This window comes from Leuciscus leuciscus (genome assembly GCF_965113295.1).
Source record: "Leuciscus leuciscus genome assembly, chromosome: 2".
In the NCBI taxonomy this organism is placed as follows: domain Eukaryota; kingdom Metazoa; phylum Chordata; class Actinopteri; order Cypriniformes; family Leuciscidae; genus Leuciscus; species Leuciscus leuciscus.
In genome coordinates this window covers 3,212,973-3,223,590 of record NC_138726.1, presented here as the reverse complement: position 1 = coordinate 3,223,590, position 10,618 = coordinate 3,212,973, and the positions used below count along the sequence as shown (strand labels likewise).

Genomic DNA, 10,618 nt, shown 5'->3' with positions numbered 1-10,618 from the left:
GTGTAATAAAATAGTGCAAAGTGTTAAATATAAACATAGAGAAACCGACAACGGTCTGGCATAATTTGCAGACGACATTGGTCTGACTACTATGGAAGCTTGTTTCCGCCACAGAATAAAACATTTTAAAAGATAATTGCGACTTTTTATCTCACAATTGCGAGTTTACATCTCGCAATTCTGACTTTATTTCTCAGAATTGCGAGATATAAAGTCAGAATTGCGTGAAATAAAGTCGCAATTGCGTGTTATAAAGTCAGAATTGCGAGATATAAAGTCAGAATTGTGTGAAATAAAGTCGCAGTTGCGTGTTATAATGTCAGAATTGCGTGATATAAAGTCAGAATTGCGAGATATAAAGTCGCAATTGCGTCTTAAGTCAGAATTCTGACTTTTTTTCTCGCAATTGCGACTTTATATCACGCAATTGCGACTTTATATCACGCAATTCTGACTTTGTAATACGCAATTGGGAGATATAAAGTCAGAATTGCATGATATAAAGTCGCAATTGCGTGTTATAAAGTCAGACTTGTGAGATATAAACTATTCTGAGGTAAAAAAAACCCCCTTTTTTTCCCCCTTAGAATTGGACTTTATATTTTCACAATTAGAAAAAAAGTCAGAATTCTGACTTAAGACGCAATTGCGACTTTATATCTCGCAATTCTGACTTTATAACACGCAATTGCGACTTTATTTCACGCAATTCTGACTTTATATCTCGCAATTCTGAGAAATAAAGTCAGAATTGCGAGATGTAAACTCGCAATTGTGAGATAAAAAGTCGCAATTATCTTTTAAAATGTTTTATTCTGTGGCGGAAACAAGCTTCCATAGTAGTCAGACCAATGTCGTCTGCAAATTATGCAAGACCGTTGTCGGTTTCTCTATGTTTATATTTAACACTTTGCACTATTTTATTACACTTTAAGCATTTCTTACGTATTCTTTAATTTTGCACCTTAATGTTAAGAGATAATTGAAGTGTTCATTGTGATTTTAAACTTATGTTTACATTAATTATTTGAGTGTTTTCCATGGTTGTGTTGACATTTCTGCCTTTATAACTGAGGGGATTATAATCAGAGGAAGGTTAAGTTTAAAATAAAAAAAAATTTCAATGTAAAATTTTCTCACAAAAACAACTCTAGAAGCCTTAATAGCGTTTAAGTATATATTTATATTTAAATCTAGTTCCTACATTATTTTTCTATACCTTGACTCACTGGGTAGTCTAACCTGCAAGATGCCCTTTAAGAGCAAATCATTTGTGACTCGATTGGTCGTGGCGGAGGTGTTGCAACCATTTATAGAGATATTCTAAATGTTACTCAGAAAACGGGTTATAAGTTTATTTCATTTGAAGTACTTGTACTAAATGTTACGCTCTTAGATGTTAGAAAAACATCCCTATTATCTCTAGCCTTGGCTACCGTATATAGACCGCCAGGGCCTTACGCTGATTTCCTAAAAGAGTTTGCAGATTTTCTCTCAGACCTATTAGTCAATGTCGATAAAGCATTAATTGTTGGAGATTTTAACATACACATAGATAATCCAAATGATGCGTTAGGAGCTGCGTTTACAGATTTATTAAATTCATTTGGGGTCAAGCAAAACGTCACCGGACCAACACATCGTCTTAATCATACACTCGATTTAATTATATCACATGGAACCGATCCAACCGATATAGATATCATTCCACAAAGTGATGAAGTCACTGATCACTACATGGTAACTTGCATATTACGTACTGCTGTAATATGTCATGCGGCGTCGCGTTATCAACCAGGCAGAACAATCCTCCCATCCACCATAGATAATTTCTCAAATTGCTTATCTAATCTGTCTCAGCTGCTGCCTGAACACAAACAAACAGATGAACTAGAAGAACTAACTAGCACTATGAGCACCATTCTCTCTAGAACATTGGATGTGGTTGCACCTATTAAATTAAAAAAGGTCAGAGAGAAAAATAAAGCACCATGGTACAACAATACTACGCATGTTCTAAAGAGAGAAACCCGTATTTTAGAGCGTAAATGGAAACAAACTAATTTAGAGGTCTTTAGAATCGCGTGGAAAGACAGTATGTCACGTTATAAAAAGGCCCTAAAAGCGGCCAGGGCTGAGAACCTCACCAACAATCCAAGGTTTTTATTTAACACCGTGGCTAAACTAACAAATAAACAGACGTCACCCGAACAAAATATCCCGTTACAGTTCAGTAGTAATGATTTCATGAACTTCTTCACTGAGAAAATAGAAAGCATCAGAACCACAATTGTAAACGTTCAATCTTCAATCGCGCCTTATAATTCAGCTTCAACTATCACCCCGCAAGAACAATTACAGTGCTTTACAACTATAGAACAAAAAGAGTTAAATAAACGTATCACTTCATCTAAAACAACAACATGTTTATTAGATCCTATACCAACTAAACTACTGAAAGAAGTGTTACCTGTAGTGGAAGAGCCTCTCCTCAATATTATTAACTCGTCTTTATCTCTAGGTCATGTTCCAAGAACATTTAAACTGGCAGTTATAAAACCTCTCATTAAGAAACCACAATTAGATCATAATAATCTAGCAAATTATAGACCCATTTCAAATCTTCCATTTATGTCTAAAATATTAGAAAAAGTGGTGTCCGCTCAACTGGGCTCTTTCTTGCAACAAAATGATATCTATGAAAAGTTTCAGTCTGGATTCAGACCGCATCATAGCACTGAAACTGCGCTCGTTAAAATCACAAATGATTTACTTTTAGCTTCTGACCAAGGCTGTATCTCAATACTAGTTTTACTTGATCTTAGTGCTGCGTTCAATACTATAGATCATACATTACTCTTAGATCGACTACAAAATTATACTGGTGTTCAAGGACAAGCACTAGGCTGGTTCAAATCATACCTATCTGACCGCTACCATTTTGTCTATTTAAATGGAGAAAAATCGATCATAACTCCAGTAAACTATGGAGTGCCGCAGGGATCTGTATTAGGCCCTCTGTTATTTTCAATATATATGATGCCACTTGGAAATATTATAAGGAAACATGGAATTAGTTTCCATTGTTATGCTGATGACACTCAAATATATATTTCATCACGGCCGGATGAAAACGCTAAATTTTCCAAATTGACAGAGTGTGTTAAAGATATAAAAGATTGGATGACGCGTAATTTTCTTTTATTAAATCCAGACAAGACAGAGGTAATACTTATCGGTTCAAAAAAACCGCCCACAAAACCTCGCACAATACAACTTTAACATCATAGGATGTCCTGTTACTTTATCCTCTACAGTAAAAGACCTGGGTGTTATACTCGATTGCAACCTGTCTTTTGAAAATCATATTTCATATGTTACAAAAACAGCCTTTTTCCACCTTAGAAACATTGCAAAGCTACGTAATATGCTATCAGTTTCTGATGCAGAAAAGTTAGTTCATGCATTCATGACCTCGAGACTGGATTACTGTAATACTTTATTAGCTGGTTGTCCTGCATCCTCAATAAACAAGCTACAGTTAGTCCAAAATGCCGCCGCTAGAGTTCTTACGAGATCAAGAAAATATGATCATATAACACCGATTTTATCATCACTGCATTGGTTACCTATAAAGTTCCGTATTAATTACAAGGTATTGCTACTGACTTATAAAGCCCTAAACGGCTTAGCTCCAGTCTATTTAACGGATCTTCTATCGCCCTATAATCCATCGCGCTCTTTAAGATCACTAAATTCAAGGCTTTTGGTCATACCTAGGATATCCAGAACCACCAAAGGAGGGAGAGCATTTTCACATTTGGCTCCAAAACTCTGGAATAGTCTTCCTGATACTGTTCGTTGCTCAGACTCGCTCTCCCAGTTTAAAACTAGATTAAAGTCGCATCTCTTCGGCCAGGCATTCATATAATCCTACAGTTCAAACTACAATCCGGCCTCTAGCTCATAAATGCCAGAGGAGAACTGGCCCCCGACTGAGCCTGGGTTCTCCCAAGGTTTTTTTTTCTCCATTAGGTCACCTGATGGAGTTTTAGGACACCATTAGGTCACTTGATGGAGTTTTTCGGTTCCTTGCCACTATTGCCTTTGGCTTGCTCAGTTGGGGATATTTTGGGGATATTTAATTTAATTTTATCAATCAATAAATTCCTCTTGAAACAAACTTTGTTGTATTATTTTTATTTAATACTGTGAAGCTGCTTTGATACAATCTGTATTGTGAAAAGCGCTATACAAATAAACTTGACTTGACTTGACTTGAAGTATATATTTATATTTAAATCTAGTTCCTACATTATTTTTCTATACCTTGACTCACTGGGTAGTCTAACCTGCAAGATGCCCTTTAAGAGCAAATCATTTGTGACTCTAATGAGAGCTGTCTCAGTACTATGGTACGGTCTAAATCCTGACTGAAAATCCTCGCAGATATCATTTCTTTCTAAAAAGGAACATAGTTGTGAAGATACTGCCTTTTCTAGTATCTTTGACAGAAAAGGTAGATTCGAGATCAGCCTGTAATTGACTAATTTTGTAGGATCAAGTTGTGTTTTTTTTAAAAAGCGGTTTAATCAGCCAGCTTAAAGGTTTTTGGTACGTATCCTAGAGACAAAGATTAATTAATGATAGTAAGAAGAGAATCTATGACCTCTGGAAGCATCTCTTTCATTAGCTTAGTCGGTATAGGGTCTAACATACATGTTGTTGGTTTAGATGATTTAATGAGTTTAGCGAATTCTTCCTCTCCTATAGCAATAAATGAATCAAATTTTTCCTTAGGGAGACTAAAATGCACTCCCTGATGCGATACTGTAGTCGACGGTTGCATAATTATAATTTTGTCCCTGATATTATCAATCTTATATGTGAAGAAGTACATGAAGTCATTACTGCTGTGTTACTTGGACATTTCTGGGCTTGAAGCTTTCTTTTTCGTTAGTTTAGCCACTGTATAAAAAAAAATACCTATGGTTTTGTTTATTTTCTTCTAATAGGATTGAAAAATAAGCAGATCTAGCAGCTTTTAAGGCCTCTCTGTATGCAATCGTGCTCTCTTTCCATGAACTGCGGAAAAAAACACTAGTTCTGTTTTCTTCCAGTTGCACTCCATTTTTCTGGCTGCTCTCTTAAGGGCTGTAGGGGTAAAATCTTTGCGCGGCAGGGGGAGCTGCCACTCGACCAGTCACGGATATATGCGCCGGCCACTCGACCAGTCACGGATATATGCGCCGGCCACTCGACCAGTCACGGATATATGCGCCGGCCACTCGAACTTACACAATATGTAAGGTTTAAAAAAACAAACAAATGCAGCGCGCGTCTCGTGGCTCTATTAGCATCGCGCCGGCCACTACCAGCCACACAATCTCTCACTGTTTACATCTTTCAGACACTCCTAATGATACACGAGAGCACACAGACAGTGCAATACAGAGCTTATTTACCCATTTCTCATCTTATCTTGTTTTTTATTTGCTCTTTATACCCGTATATGGGAGTGCGCGCTCGTGGTTCTATTAGCATCGCGCCGGCCACTACCAGTCACACAATCTCTCACTGTTTACATTTATCATCAGACACTCCTAATGATACACGAGAGCACACAGACAGTGCAATACAGATCTTATTTACCTATTTCTCATCTAAATCTTATTTTTATTCGCTCTTTTTACCCGTATGAGAGCGCGCGTTTAGTTTAATAGGCTAGGCTACTTCTATATCAGCCTCTGCTGAACCACGGATTGATTGCAAAGTTAAAAACAGTTTTACTGCTGCTGTTCAAGTAATAACGTTAACTTTACATCGCGATGCTGAGCTACAGTGAAATGATAGAAAAGACAGATGCATTATCTGTGTTAGTCAATTCGCCTCATTCGCGCGAACTGGACGCGCCCGCGCCGCGCTAAACTCCTCGCGCCGCAGGACCTCTAGACGCTTCTTTACATTGAAATTTAAATCACTCGCGCCAGACACTCAAGAGTGAGTGAGTAATCAAAAAACCTTTGCTTTAGCCTCAATTGAGTGAAACACCGTGTGTAACTTCGGCCATTCTCAGTGATGTGACTCATGACTGGGACACTAACTCTGCTTGTCATCATAGAAACATATAATCAGATTGTGATGTTTATTCCCGCTTCAGTAATATGCTGAATAAGATGCCTTCCTTTCGAAACACGAAACACTGCCCAGGACCTGCAACCGTCTCGCAAGTGTTGATAGGCTATTACTCGTGAGGTGTAACCAATCAGATAGCGCCGGGGGCGGGACATTGAGCAAGTCTGCTGGGCTGCGTTTCCCAAAAGCATCGTAAAAACGATCGTACGACTGATCTTAATATTATGGTCTGTTTCCCAAAAGCATTGTAACTTAAGTAGCACTAGAAAATCTTCGTAGAACTACGAGTGCTCTGGAGTAATCGTAAATCCCCAAGTGCATCGTAAGAAGACAGATTTATGAGGTCACCTGCAGGACAACCGGCAGATTACACTTTTATCTAGATTTAACAGATTACGCTGCAAAGTGAGTACAAATATAAGGTTTTGATTGTACTTTTTTATTGTACACTTTATTGTACTTGTTTTTTGTTTAAATGAATGTATAAATTAAATAAGAAAAAAGGGAAGAAAAAAATACACATCTAAATTAAATGAATGAACAAAAAAAAAAAATCATAAAAGAACGAAGTAATGTGGGAAATATGCTTCAAAGACTGGGCAAAATATGGATGAATAAAAAATAAATAATCTGTCAATGACTTGCTGACGTGCACGAAAACCAGCCATGTATTGGGCATTTCTTGCAGACCACCTTCCCTGATCTTTGAACACACGCAGTTAGTTTGCAATGTCCACCCAGATGTTTTGTTTTTCCTTATGGTGTCCTTTAAATCTGTTAAAAATAACATCTTTGTTTCGCTCTATCTCCTCTAAAATAGGCCTACATTAATTTCATCTTTTTTGAAAGGTATCTTTTCTTGTTTGTTTTTTTGTTCATACATTTTGTCAGTAGGCTATCTCCGCCTGAATGTAGACTTTAGACTTGTCTTGATTGCTAATCCACAGATGACGATTATTAGGTTAAACCTAATAAGGCTAAACGTTCAGAATACGATTCCATATAAGGTTATATTTCAGCACTTCGCGAATGGACAGCGACTCTTAAGTAGGACGTAAAACGCGTTCTCGCGCGTTCACGTTAAGTGCATTTTTGGGAAACGCTCGTGGAATTGCTGCGAGCGTTCGTAACCTTGCACGTAGTGGTGGACAGTAACGAAGTAAATGTAATTCGTTACTGTACTTAAGTAGCTTTTTTGCGTATCTGTACTTTACTGAAGTATTTAAATTTGTGAAGACTTTTACTTTAACTCCACTACATTTCAAAGTCAAATATCTTACTTTTTACTCTACTACATTTTCAAAATCAGTCGTTCCTTTTTATTGATGAGTGGATAAAAACTTAACTGGTCAAACGAGCCACCTATCACAGTAGCCTACAACGTGCGCGCTCTGTTTTGAACTTGCCTTGGTGGTATCTACTAAGCGCGAACCAGAGCCGTTAAATATGAGAGATGCGACCATAGTATATAAGAGGTTGCGACACACACGGCTTGTTCGACTTGAACCGGCGCTGCACAGACCGATCAGTTTATGACATCAAAGTATAGAGCGAAATCGCGAGAGCGATTTAAAAGCATACAGAGCCGTCTACTCTCTAATCGCTCTTGCGGTATTTTAATGTCATTCACCGATTGGTCTGTGCAGTGTGCCGTTTCAAGTCGAACAAGCCTACTGTGATCTCGCCGCCGCGCGGTCACGTGATTCGTGTAGCTCTCAATAGTTCCAAACAATTTGTGTTGCCAATAATTTTAAGCGGGGCAGAGAGCAGCAGCTATTATTGCAGCAATTATCGGTAAATACTGACGCATAATGAACATTGCTTTTTACCTTGACACTAAAATTACTTGCATATAATAGCATTTTTTTTTTCTGAGGAGTAGCAGAAACACTGCATTAATACGTTTTGGTGTTTAATTTTGTAGGGAAATTGGCTGCTCCCATAATGTAGTGTGTATATATATATTCAATGGCATTGTGCAGGTTTATGTGAATGTATCATAACATTAGGATGTTTATAATTATGACCATAGACGCTTGTGAAAAATATGTACAGTAAATACTGTAAATGTATTATACCTTATGGGATCAGTCCCCTTCCGTCCAAAATTGAACACAAAAAAAATGTATTCAATTCAAATATATATATATATCATTTTATTAATAGATTGATGTGCCAAAAGTGACAGAGTCTTCACGTAGACTGAGTTAAGCAAGAGTCTTGTGACAAAAATTATAATAGGACATTATAGCAATAAAAAAATCATAGTACTTGGATACTTAAGTACATTTGAAGGCAAATACTTTTGTACTTTTACTCAAGTGAATGTTTAAAGGCAGCACTTCTACTTTTACTTGAGTAATATTTCACCTTGAGTATCTTTACTTTAACTCAAGTACATGGTATGTGTACTTCGTCCACCACTGCACGTAGAGAGCGCTCTTAAGAGCTAAGATACATCGTTATCGGGAAACCCGGCCCAGAGTGGTACAGAGAGGCTGCGGCAGCTATATCTAAGTAGCGCATTTTTAAATAAAATTGACTTTAATCAAACCACGGATCCGTGATAAGTTTTGTGATCCGTCTCGCCACTAGTGTAGTAGCACTGATCACTTTGAGGGGGGGATAAATTTATCCCCACCGCCCGGGGATAAACATAATTAAGCAGAGGCAGGGATACATTGACCAGAAAGGGGGAAATCCCACGCATCCCCCCCGGCAAATCGCACCCTGTTTATATATATTTATTGTGCATGTGAGGAACGTAGCCTACCAATGCAAGTGATCGCACAGAAACCATGCCACGATTTTATTGCTATAGGCTATATGTCTTCTATATGCTTCTTATTTATTAAATCAAGGGAATTGTTTGGTCAAACATTGACTAAAATTAATATACAATTACACAAAATTAATCAGACTTTAAAAAAAGACTTTATACAAAACTTAATGGAGTGGTCAAAATCATTCTTCAGAATGTCAATCTGAGTATCAGGCAGCTGCAACAGTCAGAGATCGTGTGGCTGGCACGGCACAGGTCAAAAGAGTGAATAAAAAACAAGATAAGGTGAGAAATAAGATCTGTATTGCACTGTCTGTGTGCTCTCGTGTATCAATAGGAGTGTCTGATAGATGTAAACAGTGAGAGATCGTGTGGCTGGTAGTGGCCGGCGCGTTTCTAATAGAGCCACGAGCGCGCGCTCCCATACGGGCAAAAAGAGCAAATAATAAAAAAGTTAAGATGAGAAATAAGTAAATAAGATCTGTATTGCACTGTCCGTGTGCTCTCGTGTATCAATAGGAGTGTCTGATAGATGTAAACAGTGAGAGATTGTGTGGCTGGTAGTTGCCGGCGCGATGCTAATAGAGCCACGAGACGCGCGCTGCATTTGTTTGTTTTTTTAAACCTTACATATTGTGTAAGTTCGAGTGGCCGGCGCATATATCCGTGACTGGTGCCAATCCGGTGAAAATTAACAAGGCAAAAAATGTTGTTAACAGTGTTATGGCTACATTTGTTCGTAGCTTAAATGGTGCCATGATTGAGCACCCTCACATTAGACATGACAGTCCTGGGCTATTTTTGAAAGATGGAGTTCATTTCACACCTAGGGGAAATGATATGTTTTTAAATACAACAGCTAACTGCCTTAAAGGCCACATCCAAATGCAGTGAACTGCTTACAGTGGGCAGTGTTACTGCTTTTGAATTTTGCCTTTAGGGCCATTTTGTTAGGCCTAAATATAGCCCTGACCATCATGGCTAATGTTGAGTTTTTTATGTTAATTTAGAAACACCTGTAGCCATAACACTGTTACCTCTGCTCTTCCTCATCCCTACATTACCCCCCCCACCCCCTTCCCCACCACCACCATCCCATGGTCTCTGCAGCGACTCTGCTTAATCCTGACTGAAGAATTAAATAAATTCAATTCAATTCAATCTTTCACAGTTGTATGAGCAGTTTTTATGGAATGCATTGACTTTTCATTTCATTGCTTTATGAAGTAAATTTAGAATAATGTTTTGATTATTGTTTTAGTGTTTATCAAAAGTGAGTTGCCACAAACACTAACAGCTGAACTGCAACTTCAGATATGGGGTATTTTAATCAGTAGTAGACTACAAGTTAAACAAAAAGTTAAGCAAAGCAAAATGGTGCAGGCAATGACAGAGAAGGTATAGAGCCATGATGGAAGCTGGAATCAGAACGCTCCACATCTGGAGGACGGATACTGCAATCAGCTCCTCTGGCACATCAACAGACAACATGAGTATGGTTACTGACACACAAAAATCAGGGGACGTCACACACCCTACATGAGAGAAAGATGACAAGGTTAAAAAATACTGGTACAATACATTCAGTATGGCCTGTCTTGGTTAAAAGCCCACTCACCACGCCAAGGTGCAGGCCATGAGTGAGAACATATAACACGGGACAAACATACGAGACACTACAAAACGACAGGTACAAGACAT

The 10,618-nt window shown here is 38.1% G+C and overlaps 1 long non-coding RNA gene across 1 annotated transcript; it reads right to left on the bottom strand.

Moving 5' to 3' along the window:
• Window positions 1–5,566: 5,566 nt before the first annotated feature.
• Window positions 5,567–7,103, bottom strand: LOC309492207. The gene is made up of 3 exons (XR_014203462.1): window positions 5,982–7,103; window positions 5,812–5,946; window positions 5,567–5,669 (listed from the first exon to the last, which is right to left on the bottom strand). It is a non-coding gene; the product is annotated as an uncharacterized lncRNA (long non-coding RNA).
• Between the last annotated feature and the right edge of the window lie 3,515 nt (window positions 7,104–10,618).